Raw genomic sequence first — 13899 nt, forward strand, 5'->3', positions numbered from 1 at the left:
TTATGACTCCTAGGCATAAGACAGCTTTGGCCACCAAGTCAGGCATCAAGCTAGATGAAGAAAGGAAGGACTGCCATATGCTCTGCCCCTGACTGACATAAGAACACCAGCATCAACAAGGGGTTTCCTTGCCCATTGCCAGGGGTTATTTCTATTTTTTAAAAGACAGGGTCTCACTTTGTAGCTATGGCTGGTATGGAACTCACTATGTAGACTAAGGTGGCCTTAAACTCACAAAGGCCCTTTTTCTGCCTCCTGGGTACTGGGATTAAAGATGTGGGCACCACACTCGGCTGCTACTACTACTGTTCATGTGTATTTAGTATATACTACAAACAGACGGACAGACGGACAGACACATGGTTTGTATGTGTTTTGCACATTATATGCTCTGATTATATATCTGAGCATCAAGTGCATTCCCAGTATCCGAAAGAAGCCGAAAGAGGGCGTTGGATCCCCAGGAAATGGAGTTAATAACTGAACCATGTCTCCAGGCCCTACTGTTACTTTTAAAAGTCCACTCTCCCCTCCAAGTTATTCTCACAGGGTCAGGTATCTATTCATGGAAATTCTCCAAAAGGACAGGAAACCAACTGGACCATGGGCTTTTCTCTATTAACAGAGATATTTGAAGTATATTCAATTATACAGGTAAACACTCATATTAAAAAGATTAAGATTCAGCTACCATTTTTCTTGTCACTTCATGGCAAAGCTTACAGTACAATAGGCAGGAAACATCGATACTCACACAGAACAAACTGCTACTTTGTCTATAACGTAAATTGGGTACATTTGCAGGATCACTCTCTATTCATTTAGGAAAATGTTATTGAGTCCAACATGGCCCAGAGCCAGACTCTGGACATACAAGGTCAGAAAGACTGGCCCAAGCCTTACTTCCTCACTGGACCTGAGACCGAGAACAGAGAACTACAATGTGGAGTTGCCAAGTGTCCTGAGATCCCACGGGGAGGAGCCCAGACTCCAGGATCAAAAAAGACTTCCCAAAGGAAGCAACAAATAGGCTGGGCAGGAAAGGAGTTAGTTGTGGACAGGAGTGGGGGACTGGACAGGCAGTGCTCAGTTCACAGAGAAGAGAGCAAAGAGCAGAGCCAGGCAGCAAGGAGTCTGCCAAGACGGCCTTATTAGGCATAGCAGTCTGGATACACTGACCAGACAATCCGCCACACTGTGACATGGTTATCAGCCCTGCCTGCCTCACTCTGCAAAACAATACAGGGCCTCCTCACTTGTCTTCCCACTAAATGGTCATCTTTTTACACTCTGATTTTATTTCTGCTATTCTCTCGGATTTCATTTACAAAGAACAGAAAGTAAAACTCAAAATAATTCAGTGTGTTAAAATATATTAATTGAAAAAAATCAGAAAAATGAGAACTCAGAGGTCTCCCCAGACACAGTAGAGCTGATAAAGTAGTCCAGAGAGAAAGAGCAGCTTAACTATAACAGCCCTGGCAATTAAAATGTTGATTAAGTCATGCCTTCAAAACTTTCCTATACCATAATCAGAATCCCAAATCATTTAATCATTAGTTATGCTATTCCTATAGTTGTTGGGTACACTCAAATGTTGTAGCAAACAAGAAAATTAGTTACCCAAAGACAGCAATTAACAAACATCCTTATAAAAGGGTAATGTAACATTTTCTTCACCTGTGTAAGCCTGTTCTGTAAGCCCTTGTCTAAAGCAATCTCCAAAGCAAAAATGTGTGAAATGAACTGACTCAAAACCATTAAGCACTTTGGAGCATACCTTAGTACCTGTTATGTGCCAGGTCTTGTGGGTTCCTTACAGCGGCAGTTCACTTAATCCTTCCTAACCCCACCAGGTTAGTGCTAATGGTGTTCGCTCTACAGATCAGGAAATGAAGTCATTCACCCACGATCACACTGCTAGGACATAGAGTCTTCCCCCAGATACGTGTTCCCATTACTTCACTATCCTGATCAACAGTCTACAAACATCAAAGCAAATGCTAGCAATGGAAAGCTACTATAATAAAAGCCCTTCCAGACCCAGCATGGTGGTACGTGACTTCAATCCTAGCACTCAGGAAGAAGAGGCAGGTGGATCTCTGTGATTTTGAGGCTAGCCTAGTCTACCTAGCAAGTTCTAGGTTAAAAAAAAAAAAAGAAAAAAGAAAAAGCCAAGCCAAGCCAAGCCCTTCCATTGAACCCTTGAGGAATAAACTACAGGACTGGTAGCATTCTCTGTAAAATTAGGGCTTTAGCCCTTTTACCTAAACCACACATGGCCACCGATGACTTAAGAACATGGTTGACAGGAATTGAGATAGATTGTATGTGTGAAATATGTTCTGGAATTTGAGGCTCAGTCTAGGAACTTAATATATCACTAATACTTTAATGGTGTATGTTGCAATGCTTTAGACATGATGGGTTAATTGTACTGAGTCTTTTGACTTTTCTGCTCAGCTCCTGGACTCTGAGAAGTTATACTTGCAGCTCCATCATGTTCTACTGCACACAGCAATCTAAAACGCATCAGCTCTAGACATCACTGACACGCTTTACTCTTTCTGATGACTCAGGCATCATAAGGAGCTTTAACTATACCCTGTGTGATCTGTAATCACGCCTCAGGTACTAACAAGTCAGGCTGCCCCTTAGACCTCAGATTACAGCCTCCCGGCGTGCTGAAGCCGTGCCACTGTATGACGTCCAGGCTGAGATGGAGTCCTGCGATTCTCTGTATCTGGCTCCCTTGCTGCCGCACCTAACCTCGGGAAGCTAGGTAACTGTAGTGGTGCCACACAACAGAATGAAGGTCCTGTGAGAGCTTAAAGGACTCTGAGAACTGCGTTGACGGCTCAGATCGTACTCTGTCTTTACTTCAAGAGACTCCTCTCTTCAGCACCAACCACACCAGCTTTAACTGGAAGACACTCAGTTCACCTTGAAAGCTTCCACAGCAGCTTTAGATTGAAGACAGGAAGGTACTGTAGATGGGCAGTGGTGAAGAGTGTGGACGCATCCCCTGCCACTGAACTGGACAATCACCTGGTAACTTTCACCTTACCACAGTTATAGACACATTTTAAAGACCCTTTTCCAGTTTCATGTTTTCCTCAGAATCCAGTTCAAACTCACATGCAGGGCAGGATTAGCCCTCAGGTTCTAGCCTCCACCTAAGTTTTCTCAGCCCCTTCTCCCTCCCTCCTCCAGCCTCATGTTCCAGTCACTTTTCCTCATTACACATTCCAATTCTGACCTTGGTCCTCTCTGACTGGCAACCTTTCTACCGAACAACCCCGCTCCATCGCTTTCACCTTCTCTCCTCACCCTTCTAGAACTATCGCTGCACCCCCCATATCAACACAGAAGGTTGCAGAGACAGTGGCTGCCACCCTGCTCGGCAGCAGTGGGTGCTTTGACTTGAACCTTTCCGATGGCACCTCTGTTTACATACTTCACGATGAGCTCATTTCAAGCAGGGCCAGACCCTGCATATAATTAACGCATCCCAAATGCCGTTGAGCTCACTCAGTAAACAGTACTTTCTGAAGGCCACTGGGGCCCTGCCATGTCCTCAGCACTGAGGACACTGCAGTGGGAAAGGAAAACAGACTCCTGCTTTCCTGGAGTGCCCAGAGATAAACAGCAGGCAGGCACCATCCTAAAGGAAGTAAAAATCACAGCGCGGGAGGGGCGTTTCCTGTGAGATTGTCTGGGAGGTGCCCTCTCCTATCAGAGCCCTGGTGAACTGCACTAGTCTGGTTCTGAGTTGGTCTGAACAATAGAAATACTAGACAAGGCAGACAAACTTTCATTTCTAACAAAGGAGACTATGTTCGCTGAGTTCTATCGACTAGGTAGATTTTACAATCCCATTCCAGCATCCCTCAGCACGAAGAGCGGAAGCACACTGTGAGAGGAGTCTCTGGTCTATCCTATCTCCATAACGGCTGCTGGTACAACAACAAACGTAAGACCAAATGCTTACTGAGTGCTTCTCATGACTACTGACACTCCAGCACCTGACAAGCCACACAGCCATCTTAGGAAACACACCAGCAAACCCATTCTTAAGAGGAGGAAGATGAGGCACAAAGATGTTACATAATTTATCCAAGGCCTCAGAAAAGTGAGTGGCAAAGCCACAATCAGAAGCCCACTGTGTCACTGAAGCCATGCTGTGTGGCTTTATACTAGTATTTCTCCAATCAGAGTCTGAAGTTGGAGGATGCAAGTTCAAGACCAGCTGGAAATATATATATATTTTTTCATGAAATATATAATACACACACACACACATATATATATAATATGCATCAGGTTCCAAACTAGCTTGAGATACACTGTTTAAAGAAAGAGGGGGAGGGAAGGAAGGAAGGAAGGGGACAAGGCAGGCAGGTGAGCGTACAGAACTGTTAGGTATTTTAGTGCCAAAATGAAAGAGCTCTAGTCTAGCCATGATCTGGGAAACTTGGGTTAGTCATCTTAAGAACCTGACCACGTACACAGGAAGTACAAGGTGAGGTGTACAGTGCAGTATGGATGCCCAGGCAGCAACCCTCATGTCAATCCCACAGCACTAAAAGCTACTGCATCTGAAGGGAGAGACGTGCTTACCATGCATTCAGACCTTCAGATTTAAGTAACATATTTCTGGAGTAGCCACCATCTCAAACAGCCCAGTGAAAACACACCGTCCACACAGCCCTTTACACTAACTGCTTCCCTTATGCTCTATCTTAAAGGGAGGACAAATCCAGCTGCTGAAGCAGTAAGCCTGTCACTGTTCCTCCTCTCTCACACACACATGCACTCACACTCAAGCACTCTCACACACATGCTCTCACACACATGCACTCACACACACATGCACTCACACAAGCACTCTCACACACAAGCACTCTCACACACAAGTACTCACACACATGCACTCACACTCACAAGCACTCACACACACATGCACTCACACACAAGCACTCTCACACACAAGCACTCTCACACACAAGCACTCTCACACACATGCACTCACACAAGCACTCTTACACACATGCATTCACACACATGCACTCACACACACATGCACTCACACACATGCACTCTCACATGCACTCACTAACAAGCACTCTCACACACATGCACTCACACATGCACTCTCACACACAAGCACTCTCACACACATGCACTCACACACACATGCACTCACACACAAGCACTCTCACAAACATGCACTCACACACAAGCACTCTCACACACATGCACTCACACACACATGCACTCACACACAAGCACTCTCACAAACATGCACTCACACACAAGCACTCTCACACACATGCACTCACACACACATGCACTCACACACAAGCACTCTCACAAACATGCACTCACACACAAGCACTCTCACACACATGCACTCACACACATATGCACTCACACACAAGCACTCTCTCAGAGACATGCACTCACACAACCACTCACACACATACACGCATACACCACTCTCACACACACATGCACTCACACACAAGCACTCTCTCACACACATATGCACTCACACACAAGCACTCTCTCAGAGGCATGCACTCACACTCACACAACCACTCTCACACACATACACACATACACCACTCTCACACACACATGCACTCACACACAAGCATTCTCTCACACACACATGCACTCACACACATGCACTCACACTCACACAACCACTCTCACACACATACACTCATACACAAGCACTCTCACACACACATGCACTCACACACAAGCACTCTCTCACACACATATGCACTCACACACATATGCACTCACACACATGCACTCTCTCACAGACATGCACTCATACTCACACAACCACTCTCACACACATACACTCATATACAAGCACTCTCTCTCACACACATATGCACTCACACACAAGCACTCTCTCACACACACATGCACTCACACACAAGCACTCTCTCACACACACATGCACTCATACACAAGCACTCTCTCTCACACACATGCACTCACACTCACACAACCACTCAACTCTATCAGATCGGCTCTACTAGAAATTGAAACTACTTCTGGCAAGTCTGAATCAACTGGGCTCTTAGCTGACCTTGTTCCTTTCATTTTTTCCAAGGTATTTTTTTTAATTATTACATTTTGTTTACTTCTGTGTGGTAGTCGGGGAAGGGGTCATGTGAGTGCCACAAGTTTCAGAAGCTGGTTCTCTGCTTCCGCCGTGAGGGTCTTAGGGCTCACACTCAGATCGTCAGGGGTGGTAGCCTGCCTTTACCTCTAAGCCTCTCACTTGGCCCCCCATTTCTTTCTCTCCTTCTCCACACACCTTCTACCCTCCACGGGCTCCAGAATCACTCTTCTACAGTTTCCCAGCCTCTTAACCAAGGTCAAGTACAGAACGTATCCTTCCACCATGGAAACCTGACTGGTTGCTGCACTTCCTGAAAGTCAAACTCTGCTCCTGTAGGCACACATGCATCCAGACACACCCACAATGTGATGACAATACTCTGCATCTCATGTCTTCCTTCATTCAACAAATGCTTATGGAATACCAACTACGTGCAATTGCCAGGTTAGGTAGTAGCACAATGGGAACTAAAACCAGAGTACTCCTGCTCTCCCTCCTGAAAGGCAGGAATGGAGCCACACACAGCTGCAGAGCTGCAACTGCAGCAGGTACAAGTCAAGCATCTTATCCGAACTGAACTCCAAAGGGCTTCAAAGTGAACATCACATGAAACACAAGTAAAAGATTCCACACCTGACCCACGTGACACATCTGTCAAAACAGTAGAGCATTAAAAATATTGTACAGAATCTCCTTCAGTCTACAGGTATGATGCATATGAAACAACAGATCTTGTGTTTAAACACGAGCTCAGTTTCCAAGTCTTGCCATACGTATAGAAACATTCTACAATCCAGGGGACTAACAGCTAAAGGCGAGGCTCTGTTCAGAAGCACTTCAGATAAGAGGTACATACTCACTGTGGTACAAAGAGGAACTAGGTTATCTATCCTGAAAAGCGATGGCTGCCACACAGTGCCACCTTGTCATACTCTAAAGCCACTGATTTATACATATTAAAAGTGGCATATAAACGATATGTCCCCTCATCTACAAAAGAAAAACCACCCACACACGTAAGATGGCTCAGCGGGTTTCTACTGTGTGACACAATGCCATAACCAAATCGACTTAGGGAGGAAATAGTTTACTTAGATACAGTTTAGAGTCCATGAGAAAGGAAGGCCACGGTAGGCACTCGAGGCAGGAACCTGTAGGCAGGAACTGAAGCAGAGTATCATGGAGGAATATTACTTATTGGCTTGGTTTCTACAGCTTGCTCAGCCTGCTTTCTTTCTTATAAAACTCAGGATCACCTGCCCAGGGCTGGCACCACCCACAGTGGGCTGGGCCCTCACACGTCAAACATTATCAAGAAAATGCACTACTGACTTGCCTACAGGCCAGTCTAATGGAGGCATTTTTTAAATTGAGGTTCCCTTTTCCCAGTTGTCCCTAGCTTGTGTCTAACTGGTAAAGAACTAACCAGCACAGCGGGTAAAGGCAACTACTGTGTATGCCTGAGTGTGATGCCCAGAGGAAGGACGGAATGACTCTGGAAAGCTGTCCTCTGACTGCTTCATAACACTGTGGCATACCCACAGAGTCTCACATTTTCATATATTCTGTCTATCTGTCTCTCTGTCTCTGTCTGTCTCTCTCTCTCTCTCACGCACACACACACACACACTTAAAAAAAAAAACACCACAGTAGGCTGTCTACTTTGAGCATTTACTATGTGCCGAGTACCTTATATAAGTTAGAGCCTACCGATCCTCCACAGTTACTGTTATCTTTACCTTAGGAAATCAAGGATCCAGGCATAGGGGCACATACCTTTGATCCCAGCACTTGGGAGGTAAAGGCAGGAGAGTATCTATGAGTTTGAGGTTTACCCGAGACCCCTACATGCTTTCCTGATGCAGTTAAATTCACCTTAGCAATACCTGAAGCTTAGAACGCCTTAAGATATATTAAGGAGATCCTGTTTCATTTCTTATAACAGCAATCTCCTTCTCCCTTCACTAACGCTAAAGACACTATACAGCAGCTGTATCACCCAGCCCACCTCTGCGCCCTGAATGAACGTCATCACCTTCCTAATCAAATCTCTTCCAGGACTCCCCCACTCACTCTGCTCCAGTCGCAGGCCTCCCTGTGTGTCCAGCACACTCCCATCATGGGGCCTTTGCATGTGCTTGAACTATGATGATGACAATTGTGGCATATGCTATCAATCATGGCTGTGCCAAATCTTCAGTTAACATTTCCTTTAAACATACCAAAATACCAACAGCACCCTGCCTTGAAGTATACATTCATATTTTAGATTTCATTTATTAATCTTAACAAAACTGGCTCTCATTTTTCAGGCCTTTCATTGTTCTTCATAATGTCACCACACACTCTGATTTTATAAAGTCTAGTGGCAACAGCTTCTGCTTATCAATTAGTATGTACAACAGTCACAAAGCTATCTTTGCAGCAAAATAAAGCAAGGCAAGCAAGCCAAGAAAGTGTCACAATAGAACCTGATTATACTAGTTCTTGGGCCCCAGAAGCACAGTCTGTGAAATAACTATGGCAAAAGCGCTTCAAGGCACCAAACTCCACCACACTTTGCTGAACAACCATTCTCCATCTGGGCAAACACACAAAGATGCATGCTGACATCCAGTTATGTAACGTTAACATAATAACCCAGTGGTATTTTAAGCTCTTATCGTGTTTAAAGTCCTCAGTAACTACAAAGCGTATATACAGCCATACACTGAAGGATGCTAAAAAAGGAAGCAGACACAAACACAATGCAAGGCAGAGAAAACTACCATTTCTTATCAAGAACATGCGCCTTAGGATTCTTTTAATGTTAAGCTCTATTTGTCACAAGCATAAAAGAAAAAAACCAAACCTTTTTGCCAAATTCCATTTAGCAGCACCTCTGGCAACATGCTCTGACTATGGCAAACTCCCCAGTGACTGGCGCAAGGACTAGGACCAGAGGCGTCTGAGTCAGATCCTTTGTCTTTAGACCTTGCCTCACCACTTATTAGCCTGGAGAATTTGGCCAAGTCTCTTTACCTCTTAAGGCTCCCTTTCCACACACAGACATCAGCACAAGCTGCCACACACTGCCAGAGCACACGAGGACAAACGCCACTTGCTGAGAGCTCACTCTCACTAAACTCAACTGTAGGAAGCCAAAAGCTGCTGAAGAAGAGTTCTCCTCTTAAACTTCTGCATGTTGAGGAAAACGGCACCAGTAGCTTTTATACATAGCATTTTTGGACCAGTGAAACGGGGCATAGTAGTCCACAAATGCACTATGTTTAGGTGATTTTGTATGTATAATTTTATTTGAAGGAACAAGAATTTTCAAAGTCTTGAGTGTTATTTCTGTAGAGTATAAAGTCAAGCTTACTGAGCCATCAACTCTAACACCAGCGTCACACACACACACACACACACACACACGAGTTCTCCCTATCTGCTCCATCGAACAGACTTCCTTGACACCAGGTTGCCTTGAAAGAGTTAGGACGCCTCAGTCTTTGATGTGGACGAAATGAATGTCAGCTTCAGGAAAGTTTCTGCCCTAAACCAACTACCAGACCAACCACAAATACTTGCAAATTACCAAATCCAACTCACTGGACATATGACAAGCTAAGGTCACAAGCTATTAAGTCAAAAGGTCACATTACCAAGTGGGGAATTAGAATCCAAGTCTCTTACATTTACTATTCAGTGTTGTGTCACCCATCTGACAGCTGATAATTTATAAGGAAAAAGACCTACTCTGGATCTTAAAATATTCCTTCATAGTTAGGAAGAAAAAAAATTCATTGAAAGCCTGAAATGTCTGTTTAATAAAAGCTAAATATAAGCACAACTGAACATGACCCATACCTTACAGTGAGCATGCTCAAAGGGCTCCAAGAGCACCCCAGGGGAACCAGGTAGTCAGACAGGACAGTCCGCTGGAGGCTGAGGAGCCCCAGGGTTAACCTCACCACCAAAGCATCCTCTTCACGCAGAACACACTTCAAAGCTGCATGACTTCCTGCTAGCCTCCTTTTAGAGGGGGAAAGCAGTCTTAGTCCGATTCCCTTGGTATGTTCCATCCCTCTGAAGAGCTCCGCCAGCTCCCAAATGTCACCCTTTAAACAAACATCTGCTCCACCAAGTAGATCAGGCGTTCTGTTTTTAACTAAAAATTTTTATTTCTATTCAATTTGTCTAGGTATGACCTCAATATTATCAGGCCCAATTGGGTCTTATGACATTCTTTAAATATCCCTTTTTTCCCTTAGGCAAACTTTTAAAAAGTTTTGCTGTTTTTAATTTATATGTGTATTTACCTTCATGTATGTCTGTGTGTCACATCCATGCCTGACAACCACAGAGGTCAGTTGGGAGATTCCGCTTGGGTGCTGGGACTCAAATAGCTAGTGCTCTTAACAGAGGAGCCATCTCTCCAGCATCTTAGGCAAACTTTTTCTGGGGGCAGAGGTAGAAAATGGTTTTCTTTCTTTTTTTAAAAAAATTTTTCATACCATATATTTTGATCGTGTTTCCTCTCATACCCCATCTCCCTACCTATCCATCCAACTCTGTTCTATCTCTCTCTTCCTCTTCCCTCCTCTCTCTCACACACACGCACACACACACAAAAGCAAAAGTCCACAAAAACACCACTGAGTTAATTTTGTATTGGCTAACTAATTCTGAGTATGGGACTTGCCCTGAAGTGTTACTGATATACCCAATGAGACTTCACTGGCAAAGAAGAAAAAAAGATTTTCCCTTTGCTAACTGGTGTCAACTGCAGGTGGCCTGTTGGTTAGGGGTAACACCTTGTGTGTCCACTTGCACCCTCAGTGTTGGGACCCTGTTGGGTTTGTATTTATGTGGGTCTTACTGTCTCAGTTTGTATGCATATCAGTCCTGTAGTTTCTGGAAGACACTTCCCCTGGTGTTATCTATCTCCTACGGATCTTAGAATCCTTCTGTCTCCTCTTCCACATAAATCCCTGAGCTCTGAGGGAAGAGTTTGACAAAACATCCCATTTAGGACTGGGTGCTCTAGTGCTGCTTTCTGTACACTATCCAGTCAGAGTCTCTGTGTTCTCATCTACTGCAAATACAAGCGTCTCTGATGAGGTCTGAGAGGCACCGATTTATGGATACAGCAGTATGCCATTTGGAGTCATTTTATTTTATTTTATTTTATTTGCTATGTTCCTTTAACAGAATAGGCCTGTGAGCTATCTAGCCTCAGGTTCTTAGCCACTTTACCAGTATTTCATCTCATGGCCTTAAAGCCAATCCAAAAGTGGTTGGTTATTCTCCTAATATCAGTGCCACTGTTACACCAGTATATCTTGCAGGAAAGTCACTGTTGTAGGTCCAGGGATTGTAGCTGTGCAGAGTACCTTCTAGTACCTTGAATGCTAGTCAGTAGGGGCAAAGTTTCTAGTCTGGTACCAGCTCAACTTCTCTATGTTCCATAACATACGCGTTATCTTCAGCAATAGGGCCTTACCATCAAGTAGTAGAGAGTCTTGGCAATTAGCCTATGGTGTTTGGGGGTTTCCGTGGAACCCCTTTGGCCAACAATTAAACAAGATGTAACCCACTCGGGCTGGAGAGACAGCTCAGTGGTTAAGAGCATTGACTGCTCTTCCAGAGGTCTTGAGTTCAATTCCCAGCAACCACATGGTGGCTCACAACCATCCGTAATGGGATCTGATGTCCTCTACTGGTGTGTCAGAAGACAGCAACAGTGTACCCATATACATAAAATACATAAATCTTAAAAAAAAAAAAAGATGTCACCCACTCTAGGAACTGGAGGTTTTACTTGGTGGCATAAGATATCTAGTTGGGGCACCATTCCCCCTATTGTTTAGTGACTCCATTTAGAGTCCTTTCATATATGTCTATATTTTAGGAAGATTTTAGAGTAGTAGGTTCCCATATGGTTTCTGAAATGGCCTTTAGTGTTAGTGGTCCCTCTCCATATTCCCTTCTTTATTCCTCTGTCTTGCCCCTCTCTCTAAACCTGCTCTTCTAGTTTCTTCTTTGTCTCCCTATAACACTGTATTCTAGTTCCCCTTCCCTGGGAGAGCCTTTCCTCCTTCACTAGGTACCTAACCTAGGATTGTAGCACATATTGAAAGCTAATAACCAGATATAAGAGAAAACATACAATATTTGTCTTTTGTGTTGGGTTACTTCATTTGGGGTAGTGTTTTGTTTTTTAAGCTCCATCCATTTATCTGTGAATTTCAGAATATAATTTTTCTTAACAGCTGAATAATGGCCCATTGTGTAAATGTTCATTATGTATTCATTAGTTGATAGACATCGAGGCTGTTTCCAGTTTGGGCTATTATGAGTAGGGCAGCAATGAACGTGACTGAGTGAGGCTCTCTGTAGTAGGATGTGGAGTTTTCTGAGGATATTAGGAAAAAAGTTTCTAAAGGGTCATCCACTGACAGAAAAGTAGTGATTGATGATACTGAAACATAATATAATTCTATTTATAAGGGAAATTTTCAAAATTCAACTTTAAAAGTAGAAAACTGTCAGGTGTGGTGGTGCACACCTTCAATCCCAGCATTCAGAAAGCAGGGGCAATCAGAGTTTGAGACTACCCTGGTCTACAAAGTGAGTTCTAAGCCAGCCAAGGCTACATGGTGAGACTTTGTCTCAAAGCAAAATACACACACACACACACACACACACACGCACACACACGCACAAGTAAAAAGTCACGGAACTTTTTTTGTTTTATTTTCAGACACAAGGTCTCTTGATGTAGCTCTCTGGCTGTCTTGGAACTCACTATGAAATCATAGAGATCCTATTCCACCTCCCAAGTGCAGGGATTAAAGGCATATGCCAACATTTCAGCCCAAAGTCTTGGGATTCTTTGAAACAAGCAGACAGATGTCTTTTACTTTGTCAGATGGAAACCTGGCCACTCATCACTGATTTTTCAGAAGTTGAAGTCGGTGCAGGACACAACCATCTGATCAGTCAAAAGTCACCAGAGACCAACCGTAAGTCTCCAATCTGCACTGCCCAACCTGGTCATCACTATCTACCTACATGGGACAATAAATACTTGAAGTGTACCAGTCCACCTGAAGTGTGCTATAAATGTGCACTTTCAAGAGATTCACATGAAATTTAGCTAAAAAAAAAAAAAGTAACTCAGGAGGCAGAGACAGGCGGGTCTCTGAGTTTAGAGGCAAGCCTAATCTACAAAGGACAACTGAGGCTACACAGAAAAACCGTATCTTGAAAAACAACAACAAAAAGTCTACCATCACATTGATGACTTAAGGGGTCACTTTTTAAAATGATGCTTCAGGTGACCATCAAGATGGCTCAGTGGTGATGACACTGCTATCAAGCCTGACAACCTGATCTTGATCCCAGAGACCACCTGGTAGAAGAAGAGCACTCTTCTGTAATTTATCTCCTGATCTATATACTTAATGGTGATGCTGTGCACATACAACGAATAAATGTAACTAAAAATGTATGATTCAGATGAACACAGCTAACGAAGAGGTATGAAGAGAAATACTTTGTGTTGTTAATTTTTATAGTACCTAGGATATTTTATATTGCATTTGGTCCTAATGTGTATTACCTTCTATCTGATAGTCCTGCTGCTTTGTACAACCACAGAGGAAGAACCAAACTCCCTTTGATGATTCACTGTGACCATCAACACCAAACATACAATGAAGAAAAAAAAAATCACATTTACACTTCGGATACATGGTGTAAGATACCA

The 13899-nt window shown here is 43.7% G+C and overlaps 1 non-coding gene across 1 annotated transcript; it reads right to left on the reverse strand.

Annotated features, from left to right (window-relative positions):
- Positions 1 to 147, reverse strand: LOC114618800. The gene has a single exon (XR_003711022.1). It is a non-coding gene; the product is annotated as a small nucleolar RNA SNORA48 (small nucleolar RNA).
- Between the last annotated feature and the right edge of the window lie 13752 nt (positions 148 to 13899).

The sequence above is a fragment of the Grammomys surdaster genome, unplaced genomic scaffold (assembly GCF_004785775.1).
Source record: "Grammomys surdaster isolate TR1022 unplaced genomic scaffold, NIH_TR_1.0 144, whole genome shotgun sequence".
Lineage (NCBI taxonomy): Eukaryota > Metazoa > Chordata > Mammalia > Rodentia > Muridae > Grammomys > Grammomys surdaster.